The sequence below is a fragment of the Cetorhinus maximus genome, chromosome 4 (genome assembly GCF_964194155.1).
Source record: "Cetorhinus maximus chromosome 4, sCetMax3.hap1.1, whole genome shotgun sequence".
NCBI lineage: Eukaryota > Metazoa > Chordata > Chondrichthyes > Lamniformes > Cetorhinidae > Cetorhinus > Cetorhinus maximus.
Genome location: NC_135882.1, coordinates 23,063,022 through 23,084,701, shown reverse-complemented (window position 1 = coordinate 23,084,701; position 21,680 = coordinate 23,063,022). Strand labels below are relative to the sequence as shown.

General features: G+C 42.2%; 1 protein-coding gene across 1 annotated transcript in view; it reads right to left on the bottom strand.

The window, feature by feature from the left end:
• The window catches only part of dok6 (docking protein 6), a 422,100-nt gene that overhangs the window by 1,058 nt on the left and 399,362 nt on the right, over nucleotides 1-21,680 (bottom strand). The gene's annotated exons all lie outside the window — the stretch shown is intronic.

The window sequence follows — 21,680 nt, the reverse complement described above, 5'->3', positions numbered from 1 at the left end:
CCCATTAACTGCACGGAGAAACAAGTGGGTTGTACACCAGCTGCCACTCCCCGTTTTACACCCCATCATAGTTGAAACTTCTGTCGGTCATTCCCATGAGTCTCTCATTGCACTTGATCAGCCTCCAATACTTAATTTCAATGGCTCCATCTCTAGCACTTCTTCATCGATTAATATTCTTGGTCTTATGTCCTCTGATCTCAACCAGAACTTGGGAAGAATATGAAGTTCTTCTAATAATATTCTTTTGCTCCTGGACAGGACAAGAAAACACTTGTTGCCTTAATGAGTGATTTTTCTCTCATTTTCAGTTTCCCTTTGTTACAACTTTTCTTGTCTCTACGTTAGCATTACCACAATGGTTACTGTCCTGAACGCTCCTTCACTTCCATCTAGACTGGAAATACACTCCCTTATACTCTTCCTCTTTCCTATATCCGATTCACGAGAATGATTCCAGGAATGAGGAAGTTCAGTTATGAAGATAGATTGGAGAAGTTGGGGCAACTGTCTTTGGAGAAGAGAAGGCTGAGAGGAGATTTGAAAGATGTATTCAAACCATGAATCTCGGACAGAGTGACTCAGTGTCAGGCAAGCTGAGAGCTCCTTAACATTTTATGCCCTTTGCATCCTTACTAGCAGTTTACCCTCTGTGAAGTTTGCAAAGATGGTGCAACATGATTTGAGTGCCACTGAAACAGGAACACCAAGAGGAAATGAAGACACCTGGAACGGAATCTTTTTTCAAAGCATCGAAGCCAAAATTTGAAGAATAAAGATTATGGCTTTAAAATATTAGAATTCAATTAAATACAATGCGGGCAATGTTAAGCACCACCCCCCCCCCCCCCCCCCCCCTCTCAAAACAGTTAGGCTTGCATCAACTGGGATGTTAATGTCCTAAAAATCAAAATTTTAACCCCAACACACCCACTTTTGGTTTTTCCAGAGGTAGGAGGGAGGGGTAGGGGGGGGGTTTAGTGAGGGGGTAGGTGGAAATGGTGTGGGTGGCAATTTAAATGCTATAATGAGGCTGGTAACCTCATATTGAACCACAATTTTAACTTTAATTCTGGTCAGCTGGGATTTCTGGGCCTCAGGATCTATGGCAGCTAGAGAAAGGTGAGGGCTGGCGAGGGCCAGCAATTGTGCTTTGTCAACACCCTGCCACCCACACTCCCACGCAACCAGACCCCTTCTTCTTGACCTCCCCCCAAGGCCTCCAATTGGCCTCTGATCACCCCCCCGCCCCCAGCCCCTGATCTTCTGACACAAAGTGTTGTCCGTGTTGCTGTGGCAACATGCACTTTCACAGGCATGGTGTAGTCTGGAGCTATGGATAGTGATGGTGGAGGCTTCAACTTTCTTTCCATCACATGCTGACCAACAATCTCTCCCACTCTTACCGCCTGCCATTGACTTATGTTGGAAGGATTTGCAGGTTGATACTCAATCTGTTTGGCCACATTATGAACACCATGGCCATCAAGCCCTGGAGTGGGACATGAACCCAGAGCTTCTGGTTCAGAGGCAGGGCACTACCCACTGTGCCGCACAACCTTCTTACATATTTAATGATAAACCCCGCATATTCACACCCTTCACGTATATGAATGCTGAGTCTCTGGCAAGATGTTGATGTAACAAGGCTTCCAAAGGAACAGGGCAACAGCAACTTCTCCTAATTTCCACATCTAACTGCACATGTGCACATGCTGCAGCCTTAACACCAATGAACACTCATAGCCTCACCATTAGGGTCTTGGAAGGAAAAGAAACTGGTTTACATTAATATAAATTACAGAATGGATAGTTTCATGAGATGCTAAGTTTTGCAAAACCAATAAATGCTTTAACCTGAGGCATTTGGGTGAGGAATATTTTTTTAATGCCTTACTCGGAGAAATATTCTTTCTCAAATTATACCTCAGTGATAAACTTATGCAAAAAGCATCATCTGCCAGCCCAGGCATTGGGAGTTCCAATTGCTGCTGCACACTGTTTCTCACCAACAAACTAGCATCTCACAGACTACGCCAGGACCTGGGGCAACATCTTCCGGTCAGCGAGCGGGGGCGGGGCCCACTCGCCGATACGTAAAATGACGCGGGGATGCGCCGGGCGTGTGTCCCAACATCACCCCGTGTCGTTTAGATTTTCAGTTCAGCTGCGCACCCGCCGAACTGTCAACGGCCTGTTAAGGCCATTAAAAAAGTAATTAACCCGATTGATGGACCTCCCCGTCCAACCCTAAGGTTGGCGGGCAGGCAGGGAGCCCAGGCGGGCCTTGGAAAAAGCATGAAACCTCATCCATGAGCAGGATGAGGTTTCATGAGGTTATTTAAATTTTTATTAAAGTTTTCAAAAAAGTTATGGGCATGTCCCAATTCATGTGACAGTGTCACATGAAGGGACATGGCAGGGAAATTTTAAAAATACTTTTATTTAAAGTTTCAAATCGGAGACGATCTCCCTCAGGCAGCACTTTGCCTTAATTGGCCCGCCCATGCAAAATGGTAGCACGTCCCTAATCGGGGGTGCCGATTGGAGGTGAGCTTGCCCGTGCCCGCTCCCACACTTCCCCTCTGATGGGGGAAAAATGTTGCCCCTGGTGTTTGTAGGCCCAAAATCCTTCTCCTATCTTGCCAGCTATAAGAAAGCAGGAAAACTTGACAGTGAATAGAATTATTTTTTGAGGGGAACATGTTCATGTAACAATAACCATCGGTGTTTACCTAATATAAATTATAGAAGTAACTATACGTGCAATGTTGTTCATTTTTGCCACTCATGTTTATTAATGCAACCATATACTCAATATTCCACCCTCCACCAACCCCATCTCTCCTACCTCTGGAAAAAAGAAAAGTGGGTGTGTTGGGGTTAAAATTTTAATTTTTAGGACTTTAACATCCCAGTTGATGCAAGCCTACCTGTTTTGGAGGGGCTTAACATTGCCCGCATTGTATTTAATTGAATTCTAATATTTTTAAGCCATAATCTTTATTCTTAAAATTTTGGCTTCGATGCTTTGAAAAAAGATTCTGTTCCAGGTGTCTTCATTTCCTCCTGATGCTCCTGTTTCAATGCCATAATCCTAAGACCAGCTCTCAGGATTTTAACCCGAATGTACAGGACCAGGTTCAGATGCATGGGATCCTTTGCTTTCTTAATCGGCAACTCAACACATTGCCATTTTATTCCTATTTCCTATACCACAACACTAGATGAAAGGGCTATGCAGCCACAATATGTGGTTGTATATTACAGTTCATTCAGGGAGTCTGAGTTGCTTGGCAACATGCACTTTTATTTGCATGTTGTAGTCTGGAGCTATGGATAGTGATGGTAGAGATTCCAATTTTCTTTCCATCACATGGCTGATCATGGCTCTCCCACTCTTACCGCCTGCCATTGACATGTGTTGGAAGGATTTATAGGTTGATTCTCAGCCTGTTTGGCCATGTTACGAATGCACCTTCCTTGGCCATCAAGTCTTGGGGTGGGCCATGAAACCAGAGCTTCTGACTCAGAGACAGGGGTGCTACCCACTGCACCACAAGATCTCCCATATTGGTTATGCACTCATCTGCAAATCTTGAAACTTCTCTAGTGTACCCCCTGACTCTTTATTCATGGTTTAAGTAAAAGCATAATACTGTGGATGCTGGAAAGCTGAAATAATAACAGAAAGTGCTGGAAAAACTCAGCAGGTCTGGAAGCATCTGTGAACAGGGAAATAGAGTTAATGTTTCGAGTCCATATGGTTCTTGTCAGAGCCCTTATTCATGGCTGTGCTCCTGATTTCCTTAATCAAAGGTTATGGTTTCTAGGTTCCGTTACTACGAGACAGCCATTTCCTCCAGGATAAGAGGATGCAGGATAACAACTGGAAAATTAAAGAAAGTGACCACCAGGCCAAGAAATGGATTGAAAGTAGCCTACACCAAAATAACGGAATGTTTCACAAATTCATGGCTGGGGACCTGAATTATTGGAAACCAAAATCAACATTAAGAAATCTATGTTTAAAAGCCGTAAGGCATGTTGGCTAAATTAGCATACTACAAAACCTGTCTGTGCCTCAAGAAGGAATACCACTATGACCATCTCTGCTAACAAAAAGTACAGGTACAACACCAAGATCCTTCAGAGGAGGTTTCAAATTCCTGGGCTAATATCTCCAGGATTGATACTTCCCTTTCTTTTCTGCAGTATCCAGAAGACAAAGCTTCAAGTTAACCAAGATCCAAGAATTCCATTCAGTTGTCCTCTAAACCTAGCCAGAATGCTGGTGTATATTATGCAAATAATTATGATGATCATTTAAAGTAATATGCACTAATAGTAATTATTATTGCTAATAATTTATTTGATGTCCATCTTAGTTTTTTTAATAGCAAGTAGATGACCAGAGAAATGACTATTACACATGTAAGAAAATGTGGGTTGACTATCCTTCAAGTTTCTCCCCTCCTGTGATACTTGCCTTGCACTCAGCTCCTGTCTCATATGAATTTGATGATTCAATACATGTGCAGTCATGGGAGCAGCCTTTAGTGTTGTTCTGTATTTGATTATGTGTGTCTATTTACTCTTAATGCTCACAGTGCTTGATTGGTTAGGCCTGGCTGTGGGCTCAAGAAAAGTTATAAATAAACTTTAGAAAGAGCTGAATATGGAGTAGACATTTTAAATCACTGTAAATAAAACCTGATACACATAGAAACTCTGTGTCATCTCTGCATAGATCCAAGATATAAAATATACAACAGCCCATGCTCTCCACAGTTAATCAATACAGCAACACACTGAACCCTGTAAGCCTTACTACGTGGACTGAAACAAAGAGTCACAGAAACCAATGAATACTTTCCCAGCCACGCACAAACAGGGCAGACTGTCTTCTCTCAACATCATAAAAGATGCAATACATCAAGCAGCTTTTTATTAAAAGTACTCTTGTCAGCTTAAAACTTAGAAAATTAAAAAACTTTAGAAAGATTATTAACCAGGAGATACATACTGTACACTATATGTCATTCAATCAACAGCGACATGAAGACAAAGTTCAATATCTTACTTAGAAAAAACTCAAAAAAGATGCTCCTTTTAAAACTATGCTGAACAAATGAATCTATTTGGGAATAGAGTAACTCCAAAACTGTACACAGAATTGTCTTTATGCGTCTTAAGGTCAAATATAAAAATATACATATCAATTTACAAAATCATCTCAGAGAGTGGCAATGGATCTGCTTTCTTCTTGCATTGTCCTATGTTAACACAGGCTGCAGTATTTAATATCTTTGGTCAAAAACCTGATTTTTTTTTTTTGTTTTCTTACCTATTCATATATTTGACAATACATCAGAATAAAAGTGGTATGCACAGCACAATGCAACTGCTGATTATCTCATTAACTGATGGCTTCCTAATTCAGCACTGTTTATATATTTTGTCGCAATGATGTGACTTGTGCCTGAGTGATATTAACATGTACTTTCACCGGTTGACCAAACATAGACTGAACTTTTAAAAAGAACGTTTTAAAGTCAAGACACGGACTAAAGATGTCTGCCACGATTTACCTGATGTCTGGTATTGCAAATTGTCCAGCTTCTGGAAAGTTCCACTGTGAATTACAATTCAGACATGCCTCTTGGAATTTCACACCTGAGGATGTCAAGAACTACTTCAAAGGGATTTACTGAAAAATGTACAAACCTAACATTTACATTTCAAAAGACCATCTCTCCAGCAGAGACAGAAAGTCTGCTAGAACAATGGTTATAAGGAGATATGTCTTCTTATCTCATCAAGATGGATAATGACTCATTCAGGAGGTTAATGGCTGGGGTATTACAGAATCTGCTCATCCCCACCCCTCAGCCATGAAACCAAAACAATTGTCAGTTCATACATCAGGAAAACAACACCTTCTGAAATCATTATGGGGAGAGGGAGGTCATGTGACTGAAGTAACCATTTTGAAATCTCTTTAATACAAGCTGCTAAAGACAGAAGCAGAGAGTGGTCTGGAAAAGCTTCCAATTGAGCAGTAAGGAGCTCTCTTCTCTCCTCTGCCAAGACCCTATCTCTTAAAAATCCAGCACAGAGATTGTGAATTTTCCATTGAAAGGAACCTCAGGTACAAAACTCATCAACTCCTGGAAGAGACGGATTTGGATTAAAAAGAAACTGTCTCTGGCAATTACAGTTATATGGGCTTCAGCTCAGCCCCTGGAATCTAAAAGAACTTGGAAAAATTTCTGCCACAGCCACAGTGAACAGCAAATAACTCATAAGCCACAAGCTCTCACCTTTTTAATCTTCCAGCATTGAACTGTAATTTGGCTGCAAAAGTAACTACCTACAGTATAATTTATAAATCTTGCATGCTTGTGTGTGTGTGTGTGTGTGAGAGAGAGAGAGAGAGAGAGAGAATGTGGGTCTCAAAAGTTCGAGAAATGCGGTTTACCTTTTAAAATATTTAGCTATCTTTACCTGGGTGGGTTTTTAGCTCAATAAAAACTAACTCCTTTTTGATTTTAAACCTCAAGAAAGCTGTCAGATGTGTTTCATTGCAATCAGTACATAAACAGTTAAACACAGAGATTGAGAAAGTTCCTTTATCCTGCTAAATCCTTTAAGGACCCTGTTACAGTCAAACTTGGGGGTGGTATAATAGGAGTGTCATATTTTACCCCTCTTCATGTATCCTGATCAATCATATAACTTTGGAGGAGCATTGCTAGAAACCTTGACAAAATGCTGAAAATGGCCATTTCTGCTGTTCTTCTGCTACAAGAGACCAAAAGGACCATCACAGAAATTCCAGGTGACTGTCTTGTGGATCACTTTTTAAACCAAGATTCTATTCTCTTGTTCAGGTGAATTTAAAAGATCCTGGGACACGTTTTGAGAAAGATCAATATTCTTCCCTCAACCCTAAGCACATTAATAGGCCACTAGTCTTATTTGCTGTTTATGGGAACCTATGGTTTGCCTTTGCCTACTTACCAATAGTGAGTTCACTTCCTTCTGGTTTTAATATTAATTTGAAGCTCTCATCTAATGCCGGCTCCATTAAAAAAATTAACCAAAATGAATCCACCCAGAATTAACGTAAGCAAAATAACAGTAATGAAGGAAATAAAGGCACTAAGGGTGACAAATCCCCTGGATCAGGTGGCTTCCATCCCAGGGTTTTAAAGAAAGCGGGTGAGAACACTGCAGACACCCTAACTATAATTTCCCAAAGTTCTCCCATGGTGGGAACTGTTTCTTCACATTGAAAAATTGTGCATGCCATTCCGCTATTTAAGAAAGGTGAGGGAGGGACATCAGGGAATTATAGACCAGTCAGTCTAACATCTGCTTGCCAGGAAATAACTAAAGTTTATAATTAAGGAGAGGGTGACTGAACACCTTGAACATTTTCAGCTGATCAGAGAGAAGAAGCATGGATTTGTAAGGAGTAGCTCAGGCCTGACTAATTTGATTGAATTGTTTTGAAGGGGTGACTAAAATATCGAACAGGAGAACGTCTATGAATGTTATTTATATGGAATTCCAGAAAGCATTTGATAAAGTCCCTCATAAGTGACTGTTAGCTAAGGCTGAAGTTCATGGAACTGAAGGCAAATCATTGGTCTGGTTACGAAATTGACTGAGCAACAGGAGACAGAGGGTAGGGATAATGGGCAGGATTTGACTATGGTGTCCTACAGGGGTCTGCACCAGGCTGCAATTATTTGCTGTATTTATTAATAACCTAGGTGATGGAGAGAAAGCCACATATACAAATATGCTGATAGGAGACACTAAGGGTTAAGTGAATGGACAGAACAGTGGCAAATGGATTTTAATGTGGGCAAATGTGAGATCATGGGGTCATCCACTTTGGACCTAAAAAGGACTGAATACGACACTTTCTAAATGCTGATAAGATAAAAATAGTAGAGACCCAAAGAGGGGATGGGGGTTGGTGGGGTGGTATCCAGGTGCAAAGATCATTGAAACGCCATGAAGAAGTGGCTAATTTGATGAAAATTTTCAAGATACTAAAGGGAACCAATAGGGTAGAAAGAGAGAAACTATTTCCACTGATTGGGGAGTCTAGGATTGGGGGTAATTGTCTAAAATCCAATCATTTAGAATCCAACTATATCCCCTTGATATTGAATGGCATTACCATCACTAAATCCTCCGCTATCAACATTCTTGTTGGAGGGCGGGGGGAGGGGGGTTACCGCTGACCAGAAACTGAACTGGACCAGCCACATAAATACAGTAGCTACAAGAGCAGAGGCTGGGAATTCTGCGAAGAGTAACTCACCTCCCGACACCCAGTAACCTGTCCACCATCTACAAGGCACAAGTTAGGAATATGATGGAATACTCTCCACCTGTCTGGATAAGTGCAGTTCCAACAATGCTCAAGAAGCTTGACACCATCCAGGACAAAGCAGCCCACTTGACTGGCACTCCATCCACTACCTTCAATATCCACTCCCGCCACTACCACAGTAGCAGCAGTGTGTACCATCTACAAGATGCATTTCAGCAACTCACCAAGGCTCCTTCAACAGCATCTTCAAACCTGCGACCTCTACCACCTAGAAGGACAAGGGCAGCAGATGCATGGGAACACCACCATCTGCAAGTTCCCCTCCAAGCCACTCGCCATCCTGACTTGGAAAATATCACTGTGCCTTCACTGCCACTGGGTCAAAATCCTAGAACTCTCTTCCTAACAGCACTGTGGGTGTACAGACATAGAAACATAGAAACTAGGAACAGGAGTAGGCCATTTGGTTCTTTGAGCCTGCTCCATCATTCAATATGATTATGGCTGATCCTCTATCTCAGCGCCATATTCCCACTTTCTCTCCATCCCCTTGATGCTCCTAATATCCAAAAAATTATCAATTTCTTTCTTGAATATACTCAGTGACCCGGCCTCCACAGCCTTCCGTGGTAGAGAATTCCACAGGTTGACGACCTTCTGAGTGAAGAAGTTTTTTCCTCATCTCAGTCCTAAATGGTCTACCCCGTATCCTGAGACTGTGACCCCTGGTTCTAGACTCCCCAACCAAGGGAAACATCCTCCCTGCATCCAGTCTGTCTAGCCCTGTTAGAATTTTATATGTTTCAATCCGATCCCCTCTCATTCTTCTAAACACTAGTGAATACAGGCCCTGTCGAATCAATCTCTCCTCTTACGATAGTCCTTCCATCCCTGGTATCAGTCTAGTGAATCTTCACCGCACTCCCTCTATGGCAAGTATATCCTTTCTTAGATAAAGAGGCCAAAACTGCATGCAATACTCCAGGTATGGTCTCACCAAGGCCTTGTATAATTACAGTAAGACATCCCCACTTCTGAACTCAAATCCTCTTGCAATGAAAGCCATTTGCCTTCCTAATTGCTTGCTGCACCTGCCTGTTTACTTTCATTGACTGGTGTATAAGGACATCCAGATCCCTTTGTACATCCACATTTCCCAGCATATCGCCATTTAAATAATACTCTGCCTTTCTGTTTTTCACACCGAAGCGTATAACTTCACATTTATCCACGTTATACTGCATCTGTCATGTGTTTACCCACACATATAACTTGTCTAAATTGCCCTGAAGCCTCCTTGCATCCTCCTCACAACCCTGCCCAGTTTTGTGTCATCAGCAAACTTGAAAATATTGCATTTGGTTTCCTCACCCAAGTCATTTATATACATCATGAATAGCTGGGGCCCAAGCACTGAACCCTGTGGTACACCACTAGTCACCGCTGTGGTGGCCTAGACAAATAGGGAACCCACTTAGTACTAAAAAGGTTAATGGAGAAATTGAATTAAATGCCAAGGCCTAAGAGAAAAATACTGCAACCTTGAAGAATAATACCATCTTGTCTGACTACTGTTGCAGGATGAGCCCTGAGACATTCCATGATGTTCTTTCTCAGGCCGAATGTAATTAAAGTTGTGATAAGCTTTGCGTAACCACAATGTCTGTTGTGATGTGAATGGAAATTTACTGGAACATGGATTGGTCAGGAAACTTATGCAAATAAGTGGATTGAGTTGTGCAAAATTTACAGATTGGCTGTAAAATGCTTTTAAGCAAGTGTTTGAGTATTCTGCTTTGAGACGGTACAATAACTCTCCCTGTACTGTTCTCCCTTGTGCACAAGTAATAAATGGGGTTTCTATGTACGAAATGATGCCTTGGTGTGATTAATCTCCGACAGTTTCTCGGAGGTTCCACCGAGATGACTAACCCCTAGGTTTGAGTTATGGAGCGCCAGCATTAGGACCTCGCAGTTCAAGGACTCCTCAGTCTGCGGCAGCCCCATTTGGGCTTCTGGGGTTCATTGACCTGCGATCTGTCTTCGCCTGCCTGTGGCTGACTCTTAGGGTAAGTCATCTATTAAGTATTTAGGAGATCAGTCTGGCCAGTAATTTAGTGTACTCGGGGTTCGAGTCCCTGGAGTTGAAAAGTAGTATTAGTGTACTCAGGGGTTCGAGTCCCCTGGAGTTGAAAAGTAGTATCAGTGTACTCAGGGATTCGAGATCCCTGGAGTTGAAATGTAGTATTAGTGTACCCAGGGGTTCGAGTCCCCTGGAGTTGAAAAGTAGTATTAGTGTACTCAGGGATTCGAGATCCCTGGAGTTGAAATGTAGTATTAGTATACCCAGGGGTTCGAGTCCCCTGGAGTTGAAGATTTAGTTTCTGTGTGTATTTTTGTGTATATTATTAAATAAAAATGGGAAATATGGCATCAAAGAATTCCCAGGTTCCCCCTTTGAAGGGAACCCCAAATGCTTAAATGTATGTCCATTACGGTCCTGAAATTGTCCAATATGTTTCTGATTGGGTTAAATGGACTCAAGGTAAAGGAGAGAGCTTCCCACCAGATGGAACTTTTAATCGGGACAGAATTGACCGCTTGTAAAATGTGTTAAGGGAGGTAGATAGTCCGCTACTGAATTTACTATAACTTACAAAAAATGAATTGATCTAGGTTACAAGAGCTGTTTGTGCTGAAGGGAGAGAGAGAGAGAAAGAGTACCCCTAGGGGGTTAATGAGCAATTGACAAGCAGCAGCGGAGAAAATGTGAGCTTTCGTCAGTTTGAAGGTCCCTATAGGTGGAGCCTTCAAGATCCCTTTCTTCCCCCACTGCCACTGAAGCTTCGTTTAGAGTTAAGTTCAATATTATAGGAGTATCGATACATACCTTTATCTATGTGTTTGTTTATGTGCAATGAAGCATTTGTATGTGAGTTTTAATGTGTTTTCTTCCCTGAATTGCCTTGTGTGTGTGTAGTTGAGCACTTTAGAGTCGAAAGCCCCATATTAGATTAAAGGAAAAGTATACTTAAATATTCCAAAGTTTTGAGTATAAGGTTTGAGTTGAGATTTCTGGCAAAAATCGTAATTTGAAGGTAGTGTAAAGATAAAACAGGGCTTGACTATGTTTGAGATGAACCAACCCTTGTACCACCCACTTGCAGACTAGTAGGGAATAACCCTCATCATCAGCTTCTAAACTGATTGGGATCAATACATACGAGTTCGTATTCTAAAATTCTGAGGAAAAAAAATTACTTGAAATTCAGAAGGATTCTAGGAAAACCAAAAGACATAAACACAAGGTCTAGGTGGTTCCAATGGAAAAAAAGGGGTTTCTTATGAAGAGATGAATTAAATATTAAAGGAAATCTGCATCTCAACAGCACTGTAATTTGAATTTGGGACAATCTTGAGATGTAAAGTGCAGTTTAATTTAACAGGTTGCTTTTGAATCACTAGGATGCTATCTAAGATAAAGAATGTGTCGATAAACATACGGAAATTATAACTTGGATGCAAATCATTACACGTTAAAAAAAATTTTGATAGTGTAAATTACAGTTCTTACAAGGTTTAAAAAATTTGAGGTTTGGTTCTTAATAACGTTCTCAAAAGGGAATTTTCATTTTAAAAGGTTTGACAACAATTGGCACTAATTCAAATGCTGCAAGCTTCTGTATTTGTAAAGTCTGTTCCCAAAATATGAAGCTAAGCTCAAGACCTTGGCAAAGTTTGGCAGAAATCCAATTTTTGGCCGAGTTAATGAATCTGGGATAATTCTAAAAGAAAAGGGTCAGACACAATTTAGTGGATTACTTTTGAGACAATAAAATGTTTGAGAAGAAGATAAGGAAGCAAAACATGTCAATACCTGATTTCTGTTTTTAAAACTGTTATGAGAATATTTTATTCATTTTAAAGTCTTTCCAGACAACCTGAACAAGATAAGATGGTAGCTGTAAAATGGTGTGAGGCAAGTAGGAGAATGAGTTAGGGAAAGAGGGCATAATGTACAAACTGTTTTAAGGGAACTGAATTTGATAATCTGGCCATCAACTGAGGCACTGGAACTGCACAGGGGGAGATAAGCAAAGATCTAGAGACAGAGATCCTCACTGACAATAGAGGAACTGAACTCAAGAGAATCTTAGGATGATCATGGTCAAAAAAAAAACTTAGAGGTAAAACTATGTGGAATCTGTAGTTCAGGGATTGAAGGGTAAGGAGAAATAATACTTAACAACAATTTACCACAAGATAGATACAGGTAAAGGGAAAGCTAGAAAAAGGCTAAATAGATGTATTACTGATTATATTAATGTGCCTGTGAGCTACAAAAAGTAAGACCACAGGATTAACACCTTGATGACAGGCAGAGTTAAGCAGTTCCCAGGGAGAACCATCACTGGAAGTGAAGATACTGAGCCATTGAAAGATAGGATAAGAAGGTGCACTGTAGAGCTGTTTAAGGAATTGCGGTCTGACATGAGACAGCAGCAGGAGAGAATAAACTGGAAGGAGTGGGGGTGCCTACCCAGATGGATTCAGAACAGGGAACTCATTTTACAGGGAGAGTCATTAAAGAAGTGTGTAATCTTATGGAGATTAAACCGAAATTCCATACTCCTTACCACCCCCAGAGTCCAGGGATGGTGGAAAGGATGAACTGAATTTAAAAAAAAACATCAATCAAGAGACAGGGAACAGCCCAATATTCTAATGCGCCGTGGGCTACCCCAAGCAGGACCGCCGGGTTCACCCCATTTGAAATGATAACAGGAAGGGCCATGCAATTACCTGAAGGCATTATAATAGGAGGTGTAGGGCCAATGAAAGGAAAAATACGGACTATGTAAGGGAATTAAGTAAGCAATTACATGAGTTAAGAAAGGAAGTTAGAGACTGACAGATGATTAAGGATATGGAAACAGGCAAATCCAAAGAGCAACAACTGACCCCCCCAAGTGGGGAATAAGGTGATGGTCAGGGTGAGCTCAAAGCAAACAGGCATGGACCATATGAGGTAATTATGACAGGTGATATATGCGCACTTGTAGATATGAGAAAGAGAGCCGATGTTAATGTCTCCACAGATCTACGATCCTGGTCGTGGGCGTATCAGTACTGGCAACAAGGCCGGGGATCATCACTGCTCATCCCGCACCGCAGGAGGAACTTTGGTACGGCACGGACAGTGCCGAATGCGACATGCCACGGGGATTGATAAATGTAACAGTAGGAGAACAAGTGCTTTCAAATTGTAGTAAGGGTTTGCTTCAGATCGAGCATGGGAGGTCCGCCACTACCCAGCCTCCTCCCACCTCTACTTTCACAGTCCGAGTAGAGATAATTGAAGCCCCTCAAACCACACCGACTGACCCATCTTGTCCGACTATGCATCCAGGACCGGCGAATGGTTTGGTACTGGTTAATCAGAAGTTTTGTATGATAATTTACACCATGAGCTGGTACCCATAGTCTTGAACGTATCCGGTGTCGTCCTGCCCCAGTGGTGCTCAACCCATACCCAAGCACGCTATACGGCTCTGACGTGCCAATTGATGACTGAAGCAGTTCAGTTCAATGGCGAGATATGATCAGGCTTGGGAGGGAACCGCGTTAAGCGCAGCCTGATAAATGATGCCGCTATGATATTCAATGTAGGGACATCGTTGGTTAATCCAAAGCCTGGCTACTGTGCTCGAAAGTCATGCGGGGACTATCAATAAATTAATTGAAATAGGGAAAGATATTTCAGACGAAGTGAGCAGAAATGATGTATGCAGCACTTATGGATCTTGGGCACTGGAACAAGCCCGAGAAAATTTAAGACAGATTAAAGAAGGGGTAGTCCCTTTATAGGTAACTAATGAGCATTTATTGAATCTCTCACGACACAAGAATCATGACTTGACCGGTTGCCAGCTCAGAGGTTTAACACGTGTATATAGAATGAACGTTGAATGTATAGTGAATAATAACATGCTAACAGGCATTGTATTAGTAATACCTGTCATACCTATGTCAATGACATAACCCAGGCAAGACGCCCACAGTGACTGCTGGTACGGGACCCCAGCCATGGGGCCCGTCTGTACACCTACAAATGGATTTTATACAAATGCCTAAATGTATGGGATATAATTATGTTTTAGTTATAGTATGTTTGTTCTCGCGATGGGTGGAGGCGTATCCCACCTGACGGAATTATGTTGTTGTTGTAAAATTGTTGTTGTGTGAATACATACCCAGGTTTGGGATACCAGAGATTTTATCAAGTGATAATGGACCTCATTTCATCGCTAAAGTGATAAAGGAACTGCTGAAGGCCTCACAATGCAACCATCACCTTTCCTGCCCATACCACCCCCAGTCTACTGGGGCGGTGGAAAGACAAAATGGTATCCTGAGAAACAAACTAGCTAAATTATGTGAAGAAACCGGTTTGAAATGGCCTGAAGCTCTACCCTTGGCGCTCATGGCTATGCGCTCTCACCCTAACTGTACCACCTCCCTCTTTCCATATGAAGTTGTAATGAGACTTCCTATGCGCCTCCCAGTGGCACCACCTTTGTCTGCTAGGGAAATGCACATCCATGCTATGGATGAGGGAATGATTACATACTGCATAGCGCTTACTAATACTCTCAAGAGCTTGCATATGTAGGTAGTAGAAGCTCAGAAAAAGCCCACCATTGAAGGTTGCCATCAATACCAGCCCGGGGACCTGGTCCTGGTAAAGACCTTCAGGGGAAAGAACTGTTTGGAACCTCAATGGTGGGGGGCCTTTCCAAGTCCTTCTCACCACCCATACGGCTGTGAAGGACGTCCCTTGTGGATCCACGCATCGCACGTCAAACGGACGCTGACCTCGGATGGAAGTGCTTGTGCAGGAACTTTAACTGAGCCGTCAGAATGCTGACTCTGATTTGGATCCTGTCCTGCGTGGTCCTTGCAGGGGCATGGACTACCAATTCTGCGGTTCAACGAATGCAGGCCGTAGCCTCGCAAGTTAATCGGACTAAATGTTGGACTTGTACTCATTTTCCTGTTAACCCCTCCTCCTCTGAGAGGCATTTTCTGACTTTCCCCTCAGATTCTACATGGTCCCTAGGTAATACAGGGGACTTCAGTCAGCAAACGCCCATTTGGAGATGGGAGCCCACCTTTGTGGTTGTTAAGGGGGAGGCCTGGCTATGCATCAGGAGAAATTATACCAAGGGTAGTACTCGGGCGGGTGAGTTGCCATTGGGTTCCTGTGCCTACCTTGCTGGTGGCAAGTCAGTTATCTATTCCCTCCCTCTCCTCAGGAATCAGGATTCCACTGAGGATGAAGCCCGGCGGCTAGGATACATAGAACTTGGCTAAGGTTGGTGGATTGTCCTGGTAGGACAAAAGTGGGGGGGAGTGTGGTGGCCTAGACAAATAGGGAACCCACTTAGTACTAAAAGAGTTAATGGAGAAATTGAATTAAATGCCTAGGCCTAAGAGAAAAATACTGCAACCTTGAAGAATAATACCATCTTGTCTGACTACTGTTGTAGGATGAGCCCTGAGACATTCTATGTTGTTCTTTCTCAGGCTGAATGTAATTAAAGTTGTGATAAGCATTTGCATAACCACAATGTCTGTTGTGATGGGAATGGAAATTTACTGGAACATGGTTTGGTCAGTAAACTTATGCAAATAAGCGAATTGAGTTGTGCAAAATTTACTGATTGGCTGTAAAATGCTCTTAAGCAAGTGTTTGAGTATTCTGCTTTGAGACGGTACAATAACTCTCACTGTATTGTTCTCCCTTGTGCATAAGCAATAAATGGGGTTTCTACATACGAAATGATGCCTTGGTGTGATTAATCTCCGACACTGCCTGCCACCCAGAAAAAGACCCATTTATTCCCACTCTCTGTTTTCGGTCTGTCAACCAATTCTCAATCCATGCCAGAATATTATCCCCCGATCCCATGTGCTTTAATTTTGCCAACTAGCCTCTTATGTGGGACCTTATCAAAAGCCTTCTTGAAATCCAAATACACCACGTCCACTGGTTCTCCCTTATCTATTCTCCTATTTACATCCTCAGAAAACTCCAGTAGATTAGTTAAGCATGATTTCCCTTTCATAAACCTATGCTGACTGTATCTAATCCCGTTAATGCTTTCCAAGTGTTCTGTTACCACGTCTTTTATAACAGACTCTAGCATTTTCTCCACTACTGATGTTAGGCTAACTGGTCTGTAATTCTCTGTTTTTTCTCTCCCTCCTTTTTCAAATAGTGGGGTTACATTTGCCGCCCTCCAATCTGTAGGTACTGCTCCAGAGTCTATAGAATTTCGGAAGATGACCACCAATGCATCCAATATTTCCAGAGCCACTTTCTTTAGTACTCTGTGATGTAGATTATCAGGCTCTGGAGGTTTTTCAGCATTTAATTACCCCATTAATTTCTCTAGCACCATTTTTTTTTTACTTATACTGATTTTCTTCAATTCCACCCTCTTATTAGAGCCTTGGTTCCCTAACATTTCTGAAAAATTATTTGTGTCCTCTTTTGTGAAGACAGAACCAAAATATGTGTTCGATTCCTCTATCATTTCTTTGTTCCCCATTATAATTTCTCCTGTTTGACTGTCAGGGACCTACATTTGTCTTTGCTAATCTTTTTCTCTTCACAGAAGCTTTTACAGTCAGTTTTTATGTTCCCTGCAAGTTGACTCTCATACTCCATTTTTCCCTTCTTGATCTAGCTTTTTGTCCACTTTTGCTGAATTCTAAACTGCTCCCAATCCTCAGGCTTGCTGCTTTTTCTGCCAATTTTATATGTCTCCTCTTTGGATCTAATGCTATCCCTAATTTCTTTTGTAATCCATGGTTGAGCCACCTTTCCTGTTTTATTTTTGCGCCAGACAGGAATGAACAATTGTTGTAACTCATGCATACGTTCCTTAAATAACAGCCATTGTCTATCCACCATCAACCCTTTTAGTAAGGTTCCCCAATCCATCATTGCCAACTCGCGCCTCATACCCTTTATTTAGATTCAGGACCCTACTTTTGGATTCAAATCATGGACTGCAGCGGTTCAAGAAGGCAGCTCATCACTACCTTCTCAAGGGCAATTAGGGATGGGCAATAAAATTTCTGGCCTAGCCAGTGACACCTATGGCCCATGACACTCATGTCCCATGAAAGAATAAAAAAAAAGTACAGCCAGATCTTTCAGGAGTGAAATTAGGACATACTTCCACACATAAAGGCTCGCCGAAGTTTGGAGCTCTCTCTCTCAAATGGCAATTGATGCTAAAACTGGGATTGATAGATTTTTGTTATCCAAATGTATTAAGGGACATGGGGAGAAGTAGTTAGGCCAGAATCAGCCATTCCGAATCTCACTGAATGGTGGAAATAGACTAGAAGGATTCAATTGCTTACTCCTATTCCTAGAGTTTATTGGAGACTTAACTGGGATACAGAATAGATGGAAATCTGTTTGAAGAGATCGCTGCCTATTATTACAAACTGTAATGCCCTTTCTACATCCTTTTCTGAAGAGCAGTAGGTATGTGTCCATACAGCAAAACTGACCATACATTGGCATAAATTGATACTAACCAGATAATCCCACTCCAGGGTTAAATCACATTATGAGATATTATTAACAAACCGGTGCTGATGAAATTCTTTTGCCTACTATTGGCCGGGCTTATTTACAGGTAACATACTTATCTGTATGCTCTGGAAGCAGCCAGAAGCATTAAAGTTCAGTGACCATTGTTCAAACAGTTCTGCTGGTGGACAGTTTCCAGAAACATCTGGCTACAAGAGATCACAAGATAGCTATGGACTAGAAAGGCCATTTGGCCCATCATTGTTTGTTCATCAAAAATGACCCTTAGGGCCATTACAACATCCAATTAGCCCTTGAATGATTCCAGGGTATTAACCTATTATCTCATTGCCACTGTCACTGTGGATGCAGCAATGTTCCCCTGGGGCCTACCGCTGGGTTGCTGGACCCACCCGCTGTTAATCTGGGCCCACAACTGTCCCATTTCTCTGGGCTATGCTGGGTTGGTGCAGTGGCCCCCTATTCCCCCAGGCCTGGCAGGGGTGGTGCAGCCCCTTGTGTTGGGCCGTAGAGCTTGTTAAAAATGAAAATCAGGGCTCTATGATTTTTATGAAACCTGGGTTATCATTTTTGGACTGAACTGGGGAGTGGGGGCTATGCATATTACAGTCAGTATTAGCTGGCAGCCTAGCCAAAGTGGATTCTGAGGACCCGTTCCCCTTGCTTGTGGTGGGGTAGTGGGAGCAGGAGTGCTCCTGCCTGCCCCAAATTAATCTTGGGGTCTCCCTAGCCCTGCTTCCAAACATCCCTCTCTAATGGATCTAACATCTGTGGCCCAGAGGCCAACACTGAGGGCCCTAAGCCAGCGAGCTGCCCTGGGCTGCTCAATCTCTAACCACAGCTCTGCCCTCAAACATAAGCGGGCTTTCCCTCAGGCTTACTAGTGCACTCCACCGACCAGTCACCCAAAACATTAACTTGGGCAGGTGGAGAGGTGGGGGGTTGGTGGGTGTGAGAGAGAGGGCTAGGGAAGTATACCTCATAGTATTTGAAACATTCAAGTGCTTTCTTTCTGTTCTGTAGTCCACATGGCCATGTTGACAAACAGTGTTGAGTGTGTTGAGGGCGAGGTGGAAGAGAAACCAATCCACTTACATTACACTTCATTAGGCACAGTGTTGGCACTATTCAAAAGGATTTTTCATCACACATCTAGCTTTGAGATGATTCAGGAGCTGAGCTCAACAGAAAATGCATTATTTACCAATATAATATAACTACATATTCATCATTGTTTTCCGTGCAGTTGCTCATTTATCTTTATTTGTCATAATGCTCCTCTTGGTTTTACACTCACTGCAGCACAATTCATCCCTCCATCTAATCAGGGCATCAGTAAAATGCAAACATTGCATAAATATTTAATCTGGAAATAAAATCAGTCACACAGTGACACAAGAGCTTGATGTGATAACAAGTGCCAAACAACTTCCCAGCCCTTGGTCCTTTAGACAGGAGCCAGAAGCAGTCAGAGATTCACTCTTGGCCATGAAGTTGAACACGTTTCAAAGGATGGAAAATAATCTTTTCTTTCTCTTTAAACATTTCCTAACTTAAATAGCGAAGAGGAAAAAATGATCGTGAAAACAGCTTCTTTTTGTACTTTTCCATTTCTGACATACGTGTTGAATAAATATTAAGAATTTATTTCTAGCAGTGCATAGTAATTATTTCTGACAATCTCACCAAATCAAAATTTAGGATATATACACACACACAGACACAGAACAGACATATGCACGTGCACGTGCACACACACACACACACACAGACACAGAACAGACACATGCACGTGCACACACACACACACAGACACAGAACAGACACATGCACGTGCACACACACACAGACACAGAACAGACACATGCACGTGCACACACACACAGACACAGACACAGAACAGACACATGCACGTGCACACACACACAGACACAGACACAGAACAGACACATGCACGCGCGCGCGCACACAGAAATTCATATACTCAAACTCAGACATGTATACAAACACACACATGCGCGTACAAACACCCACACACACACAGGCATGGAGACCGACATACACACACAGGCACAGAGAGAGACAAATATATTCAGACGCGCACACACACCCAGACACACGCACACATTGTCATGAGGTTATGCTCCTTAACGTTTGAAAATATGACTTTTCAACTTCCAACTGACTGAAAATTTTGCAATTTGAACTGAGACAGAGCAAACTGCTTAAAATGCAAGGCCACATTCCAAGGTCAAGGTGAGAAAAACAAATTGCCTTCAGGGGAATGTGAAGGGCGACACATTTCCTACAATCCAGGCACCCAGCAAAACCCCTAACCGTCTAAGGAAGAGACATTAAAAATGCAAAGCTCTGGATATTGCAACAATGGCTACCACAGGCAGGCCTGCCGAGAACTGCTTGGAAATACACAATGGGTGAAGTATTTCAAGGCAAGGCTGCCCAGCCACTTGAGAGAGATTGCGTGTGACACAGGCGGTGTGAAGAAAGTCTTCAGCAGAGGAAACAGGCTGAAGGCTGCTCTCTCTCCCTCTCCTTTGGAATAAGTGTGTCACCTAGTTCGAGAAGTCAGCTCTACAGAAACCTACCAGCGAACCGAGATCCCCTTAATAATTGCAACTTCTTCTACATCTGACTGCATCCAAGAAACCAGCTAACCCAAATTGCCTGCAGTGTTTAAAACCTACAGTCCAAAGAAAATCAAAGGGCACTTAACCGTATATTCTTTTACCTTTTTAAATTGGACTCTATAACCCTTTATTTCTGATACTGGTGCGTGTGGGGGCCCTAATGACTGCATGAGCACCAAATGCTTGGTCTTGTGATTTTATTATTTTTCTCGGGTATAGCGGTGAATAAATTTGCTATTTCTTTCACTCAAATAAACCTTATTTGATTGGCTCCTTACTGCTTAAATAGTTAAATACATTCCAGTTTAGAAAAGGCATATCCTCATGAAGAAGAAACTTAAACCTTTGTTGTGACCAACCGAGGAGGTTGAATATAAGGGAGCCAGTTCACCCCTTCTCACGTGGTCGTAACAACATATAGACAGAGACACAGGTGAGCATAAGAAACATAGAGATACAAACATAGACAAACACATGCACACAATCAGCATAATCACCAATTAAATCAAAAAGTAGTGATTCCTGTGGGTTATAGATACTGAAGTAAGAGAATAACTGTTTTTGTCTGTTGGTGTTTGTTATCCTTCGTGAACCTGATGGAGGCCTGAAATAATGCTCTGATATATTCCAACCTCTGGTATAATAAACATTACCTCTTTTGTACTTGCAGAACTTTTGCATAGCTTCCAGAAGCAAACTGATGCAGAGAGTCTATTGCAAATACTTAGCCCACCTGAAGTGTCTATGTTAATGTGGGTAAAATTCTAGCCATTGTCCCACCATCCAAAAAATAAACAATGAAAGGTGGCAAAAGGGCCTGTTCAAATGGGGTGCAAGGACCACATGAAATTTGGCTCCTCATTATCATGAACTAGCTAGTAGTGTCCCTTCTCCTTATTGGCTGCATGCCTATTTGACCAGTGATGCATCCCTTTGGCCACAAACAAACAGCACATTCAGGAAGTGGTATCTCTATTGAGATAGAACCAGATGGGTGATGGGAGCATGCAAAGCCATGTTGGTGCTGTCAATGGCACCTTGGACC